The 7,118-nt window shown below is 36.6% G+C and overlaps 1 long non-coding RNA gene across 1 annotated transcript; it reads right to left on the reverse strand.

The window, feature by feature from the left end:
- Nucleotides 1-392: 392 nt before the first annotated feature.
- Nucleotides 393-4,250, reverse strand: LOC119780830. The gene is made up of 3 exons (XR_005280453.1): nucleotides 4,100-4,250; nucleotides 3,621-3,680; nucleotides 393-457 (listed from the first exon to the last, which is right to left on the reverse strand). It is a non-coding gene; the product is annotated as an uncharacterized LOC119780830 (long non-coding RNA).
- Between the last annotated feature and the right edge of the window lie 2,868 nt (nucleotides 4,251-7,118).

Genomic DNA, 7,118 nt, shown 5'->3' on the forward strand with positions numbered 1-7,118 from the left:
GCATTTGCCACATGATTGTAATTTTAAAAAAATGCAATTATGAAATTGCAGACACATTTAACAATAGTAAAACACTAAATGTCTCCTTCCAGCCCTTTAGGTGGCAGTAATACGATTATAGTGGGCATGCACTGCACAGGACAGATGTGCAGCTAACACCTAGATTAATGCAATCTAGTAGAAGAAAGAACTTGTTTGTGCAGGTTTAACAGTAAAGTCCTGCAAAACTGGACAAGCAGGCTTTTAAGGACTGGAAAAACTGAAACCCTGGTGTAAAACAGACATGGTTGTTCTTGGTGTAAAGGATTATCATCCAAAAAAAAAAATTGCAATATTGGTCTAAAATAATTGTCCAGGCATATATTCAAACATGTCATTTTTGATTGCAACAGCTTTGGCACAATAATCACTTACCACATAAAAATCAAATGGAATGTGTGGGACAAACGGGCGGTACCTAAAAAGTAGAGAGAAAAAGAAATGAGTAGCTATTCATTTGAAGTAGATGAAGAAACTTGGTTCATCAAATGTTGCAGCATCAATGTACCCAGCTGTTTCATTAGGCAAAAGAGTTTGGTTGCAGTTTGCAAATTAAACCCCCTGATTGGTCGACGCTCCGGCATTCAGGGGCCAAGTTTCAAATTTCTGAACTGCAGTATCAAACTCTGACTTTCCAATGCATCAGATGCTTTGACGCCCATAACAGGTTCCTTGAGTGCACCATTAGGGAAGTCCATGCTTTTATTTTTAGGATTTAATTTATCTTTAACACATTCCAGTCACTCACTATGCATTCTCTTTTTAATTGTATCCCATCTTTGAACATTTCATTAATGGTTGTGGTTGCATTATATTGTATCAGATGCTTCTTACCATTAAAGAGCTTCTCTAATTTCACATGAATGTCTTGCTTTAAAAGCCGTTAAAAGAGAATTTCGCTTGATTTTACGTTATTCCATCATGTTCTAATCACCCATATGAGTTTTGTGTCATTTGGAGCCGTTCTGAAGATATTTCGTTAGGTTATATTGTCATATACACTCCGCTTTGTTTAAAAAAAATAAATAATCTAACCGCGGATGTCTGGGGGACAGTGATTGGCCTCCATGTTCTGAATGCTGGCGTACCATAAAGAATAAATGATGAACAGTTCAGTTTGTGCCTTCAAGTCGTTGCCCATAGGAAGACGTTACTTGGATATAACCTAACGGAATATCTTCAGAACGGCTCCAAATGACACTAAACTCATACGGGTGAGTAGAACATGATGGAATAACGTAAAATCAAGGCCCAATGGAAAAAAACGGCGTTCCCCTTTAATCTGAAATGCCATTTATCAATAGCAATCCCCCATAGGGCTGGGCGATAATTCAATAACGATATATATCGATCGATAGACATGTGGCGCAATAGAAAAAAATAGGGTCGATAAAAGTTCGATAAAAAAAGGCAGTTTTCCTTCCTTCTCATTGTAGCCTAGCATGTAGGTTTATGCTAGTCACTGCTTCCTCCTAACCAATCACAATCGCGAACCCAGGCACGCAGTCACAAAGCGCCGCCCTCTCAAACCACAACACAGAGCACATGAAGATGTCGCAGCAAGGAGAGGCAGAGGAAATTGTTCCAAAGAAAGGTTTTTGTAGTTCGCCAGTCTGGCAGTATTTCGTTCATGGCAAGTCGGACAAAAAACAAACCACAGTCATCTGTAAAACTGTAGGGAACCAGAGAAAACGAAGTCTGATAACACAACCAACTTTTTTTTTTTTTATCATCTCAGCCGCTCACAGCCGCAGGAGTACGAGCTGTGTAGGCCACGACGCGGCTCTCCTCCGAGGAATCTTCGGGAATTTCGGGAAAATATATATTTAAAGTTCTGGGCAGTTTCCCACGTAGTTCTAACAATTGAGAGAAAAATGCTGAGGGGCCAGCAACTTCAAAGTAATAACTCAGGTTAAAGCAGGAAACTAAGAATTGTTTCTTTAAAACAATTCTGTTATGGTTAAAAAAGTTGGTTAAATAAATATTTAATTGGAAGTCTGTGTTTGTGTTCTTTATTAAAATTAAATCATTTAGCAATATAAAATGTCCAGGCAGAGCTGCACATAAAATATGGTTTCAAATCTTTTCAATAATTATCGATATCGATCAATATGCATTTTTTTTAATCGATAAGCTTTTTTTCTATATCGCCCAGCCCTAGTCCCCCATATTTGAAACTGTTCTCCTGCAAAGCTCCGATGGCTCCATGCAGATAAAACAATCAAACAAGATCAAAAGATAAGAATTTTAAGTACATTTGCCTTTTCTTTACCACAATTGTCTATTTAAACATTGATTGATGCAGTCGTTTCCCCACAGGCATGATGTGATCATGATGGGGGTTTTCTATGAAACTGGCTCATCCTTTAATGCAAAACAAAAGTGAAAACTGAATTTCATTAAAATTAATATTTTTTTTTAATACCAACAAGATAATTAACAGATGGTGTAGATTAAAATAGTCTAGGTTTAAAAGAATAATCTCAAGTAGTGATGTTATGAGCTGAGCCGAGGCTTCGAGGCGTGTGTCGAGTAATGGGGGGGCGTTTCTCCAAAGCGCGTGTCGAGGCGTGATTCATTTAGAGGAGGGGCCAAAATTTATGACGTCCAAGACCTCGCTATCGTGATACCACGTGACGGGCATCTAAACAGCCTCAGTATTCAGTCAAGATGTGGGAGATTGGAGGAGAGTTGCTGTCAGTATGATAGAGTTTGAATAGATTCTAAGAATTGATTGGTTGTTTTCCAACTAATCTAGTTGTTTAAAACTATTTTGGTGAGAACAAACAATGTAATGACCAAAATCTGAGCAAACCACTGGACACAGTGTTAGCACGTCAGCATTAAGAAGTATATTAGTGGCGTCATCTGTACGACACAGGCTCTCACCCTAGAGGTTGATGGTTCAAAACCGGCCTTAACTTTTGAAAGTTGTGATTAAACTTAATTATTTTGGCTAATGAGACTAATTTGCATTGGTTTGCCCTAGTAAAAATACAGATTGGGTAAAAACGCTGCCAAAATAGTAGGTTTAGCCAAAAGATTGGTTGAACACAGCTTCCGACTGAATAAAACCAAAAAATGTGGAAAAACTTTTTTGGCTTATCATTGCCCAATTTGCACAAACACTTTCACTGTCTGCTCGAGTTTATTTCACTAAAATGGCAGAAAAACTGTGCACCTTAAATGATTGTTGTAAGAAATTTTACACTTAAAAAATTTACAAAACATTTTATTATACACACTAACAATTAACAATTTCAAAGGAACTTAAAAGGGAAAAAAATTGCCCAAAAAAAAAAAATCAGATTTTATTACTTACTGTAGTTCTGCATTACACCAGTAGGTGGTGACATGATCATGAACTGTGGGGATCGTTGAAGCAAATTGGCCAAACAGTTCAATGCCTCATGAGGCTTCATCTCACCATCACTAGCCTCAAGTATACTTTTTAAGCTGGATTAAATGCAAAGAAAGGACTGCAACAGTGCAGTTAATGTTCAGCAAAATAAATGTAGAGAAAACATAGTTCTGTGTGTGTAAAGTGTAGAAGCGACTGTTTCTTTGACAATCAGACTCACCCCTGGATCAGTCCTCCGCGGCCACCAAAGCGCCCCCCCCGGCCTCTGCCGCGGTCTCCTCTGGGTAGTAAAACAAAGTCAACATGGTAACAAACAAGAAATGCACCTCGCTGATTTTAACCTTGTAGGACAGCATTGCACCTTTTCAATAACGTTTACTATAGAGCTAAATGCCGAACTACTGATCTGAGAACACCTATTTCTGAACACAACATGACTCATTAACACATTCAGTGGGATGTAAACGGCAAATGTTCCCAAAGATCATGTTGCCCAGATATGGAAACACCAAAGAATCAATTGAGCGGCTGAAACATTTAAAAAAAATTTCGGGAGCATTTTTAGCTTTCCGTAGCTCACGCGCTAATCACGCTGCTAATCACAAATGAGGCAGCATCAAACGGGCTACCCAGGGTATTAACTCACAGACACAGAGATCAGACTAATAACTATACCAATCAGAAAATGGTAAACATTACCTCATTGCGTACGACGTTTTGAATAGCTAGATGAAAAACCACAACGAGAACAAATTTCAGCTAATGCTGCACCCAATCTGAGCTAGTGGCACAAAGACGCTTCTTCTTCTTTATATTTCAACGGCAGCTCGAATCCATTATCGCCCCACTGCTGCCACCTATCGGATCCTAATAACCATTCCTCAAATTCCCCTGATATCTATGAAGGCAAATCGTTACCATATTTTAAATGAAAAGGCATTTCCAGAAATGCTTTTTCATTTTAAGAATGTGTCTGCATTGTTTGACTCTTAAATGAAATTAATCATCAATAATCCTGTTTGCATTTTAATTTTCTTCTTTAACACTGCTCATCCTTTTACTTAATACATACCAAAAGTCAATTTGAAATGTAAAATTTGAAAATGAAAAAGCATTTCCAGAAATGCTTTTTCATTTTAAGAATGTGGCTGCATTACTTGACTCATAAATTAAATTAGTAATCAATCATCCTATTTGTATTTGCATTGTCTTCGTAAGACTGCACATTTTATGCCATAATCAAAGAGAAAACACAGTTTTTTGTTTTCATGATCTGCCAGCAAAGTGCTGTCCATAACTTGAAAAGTAATTTGCACCGAGTGGACGTGACGGGGGCCTACTGCCGCTGGATGGTCGTTTGGTGCATGGTGCGTGTTTCGAAGTCGCTCGTGGAGAAATGTCCTGGGCCGCGAGTAGTGATGAAACAGGAGGTGATTCTTGTGGGATGGAAGAGGGAAATAGTGACAATGAAGAAGATTGGAAATGTAAAAATGAGAAAAAGCGGAAAAAGCAGAGATCAGTTGAAGGGAGTCCATTTCAGAACATTCAGGTGATAATCAATCCCTACATTCCACAGCAAAACAAAATGAGTACAAAGTCATATTCAAAGTCGTTAATCCCGCAGATTTATATATATATATATATATTTGCACTAAATGATGTCATTTTTTATATGGACCATCTTCCCCAGCCTGTTTCTTAAACTATCAATAACCTCCTGTTGTTGAGTAAATATCATATCCACTGTGCTAAATGGAGAAATGCTAAACCTTCCTTTCATTGGTTTATTAATGACTTTAAAACCTTGTTTTCTTCTCTTAAAAAGATACAAAAAAAATGACAAATGTGCCAAAAAATTGAGACTTGATTTCTCCAAACATCTGCTGTTCTAGGTGCGTTCACCTTTTTGTTTTTATTATTTCTATGGCTCTGTCTATGTTTGATTCTATTGTTTGCTGATATAAATCCCCTGATAGTTGCTTTACTTTTTTTGTTTTTCTTTTATTGTAATTGATGTTTATCTGTTCATGTTCACCTTTGCTATCCTCTCTGAGAGTATTTTTTTCATGTAAATGTTTTTGACCTAATAATAATTAAAAGAAAAAAGAAAAAAAGTATTCAGGTGTAATCCAAAAGTAAAAGAAGTAAAATATAAAATTATAAATAGTTATTATCCAACAGCAGAAACTCCTAAGAAAAGATTTGGATTTGAAGAATACTTTTTTTTTTTCTTTTAAAAACACTTTATTTACAAAATTCAAACCTATAAACAATTGAAAAACAGTGATTGACTGAAAAGATTGGGCAACAAAATAGTCCAGGAAACCATCGTTTTAGTCCAGGCATGTTTTTAATCATTCTGTTGAAACATGGTTGGAAATTTATATCTGATTTTAATTAATTTATTTTTCATAGAATTCTTCATTAATTTTGTGAGATTGAAGTTATTTTTCTTTGACCATTTTATTATTATTTTTTCTTTCATCAAACGTAGGGGGGACAACTATTTTTTTCCACCTACTTTGTAATTATTTTATAGAAATATTTATCTTTCATTTATTTTAAGATATATTTATGTGCTTGTTCATTTATTCATTCATTAATTTATTTTTAAATCTTTTCCTTTTTTATCTTTTATTCTGTAAATCTAATATGATTTAATATTTTTTTATTGGCTAATTTACAACACAAGTCATCTCAAGGCACTATACAGATAAAAATAAGCCCTTCTTTTTTTCAGGACTTTTTTTATATCATCTTATGCTGTTATATTGAAATGCGGGGGCAGTTTTCTCATTAGGGCTGGTGCAGCTTATAGCTTTAACCACCATATAGATCATGTTTATCCAATCAAAACATTTAGTTTTCTGCAATATAGAAATACTGTTAGACATTTTGCATAAAGCTGATTTTTCCAGTTGAGTTTATCATCAATAATAAATCCAGAGAAATCAAACTTTATATCTCCAATTAAATAGCTTTAGGATATAGGCTGCTCAGTGGTGCAGTGGGTTGCACTGCTGCCTTGCAGCAGGAAGGTTCTGGGTTCTATTCCCAGGTACTCCAGCTTCCTCCCAGAGTCCAAAAACATGACTGTTAGGTTAACTGGCTAAATAAACTAACTAAATCTCTAAATTCTCCTTAGGTATGGAGTGGGGACCTGTTAAGGGTGTACCCTGCCTCTTGCCCATAGACCAGCACGCGTTGCAACCACCACTTGGGATTAAGTGTGTTAGAAGATGGATAGTTTTAGGATTATAATATGATGGTTATGTACAGGAAGGTTGAGATCCTCAACAATAACCTGGTTTTGAACTGTAAACCCAGCTTTATCTTAATAACTTGTAATCAAAATCTTCTTGGTGCTAAAAGAAGCAAAAAATGCAACCAGCTTTATAAAAGCTGAAAGTGGGATTTCCTCAAACACAATAAAGTCGACTTATAGTTCCAGAAAATAATGAAGGATGTGGTAGTCAGGGTGCTAGACTGAGCTACAAACACGCACACAACAGTCAGAGAGCAATTTAAATATATATATTGAAATAATATAAAATATAAATATTTTTTATCACATGTACAAAGGCCCAGTGGATCCCTGAGGGACGGGGCACAGTCACAGGATGGATCCCTGAGGGACGGGGCTCAGTCACAGGATGGATCCCTGAGGGACGGGGCTCAGTCACAGGATGGATCCCTGAGAGACGGGGCTCAGTCACAG

This window comes from Cyprinodon tularosa, unplaced genomic scaffold, assembly GCF_016077235.1.
Source record: "Cyprinodon tularosa strain WSP-4 unplaced genomic scaffold, ASM1607723v1 ctg1667, whole genome shotgun sequence".
NCBI lineage: Eukaryota > Metazoa > Chordata > Actinopteri > Cyprinodontiformes > Cyprinodontidae > Cyprinodon > Cyprinodon tularosa.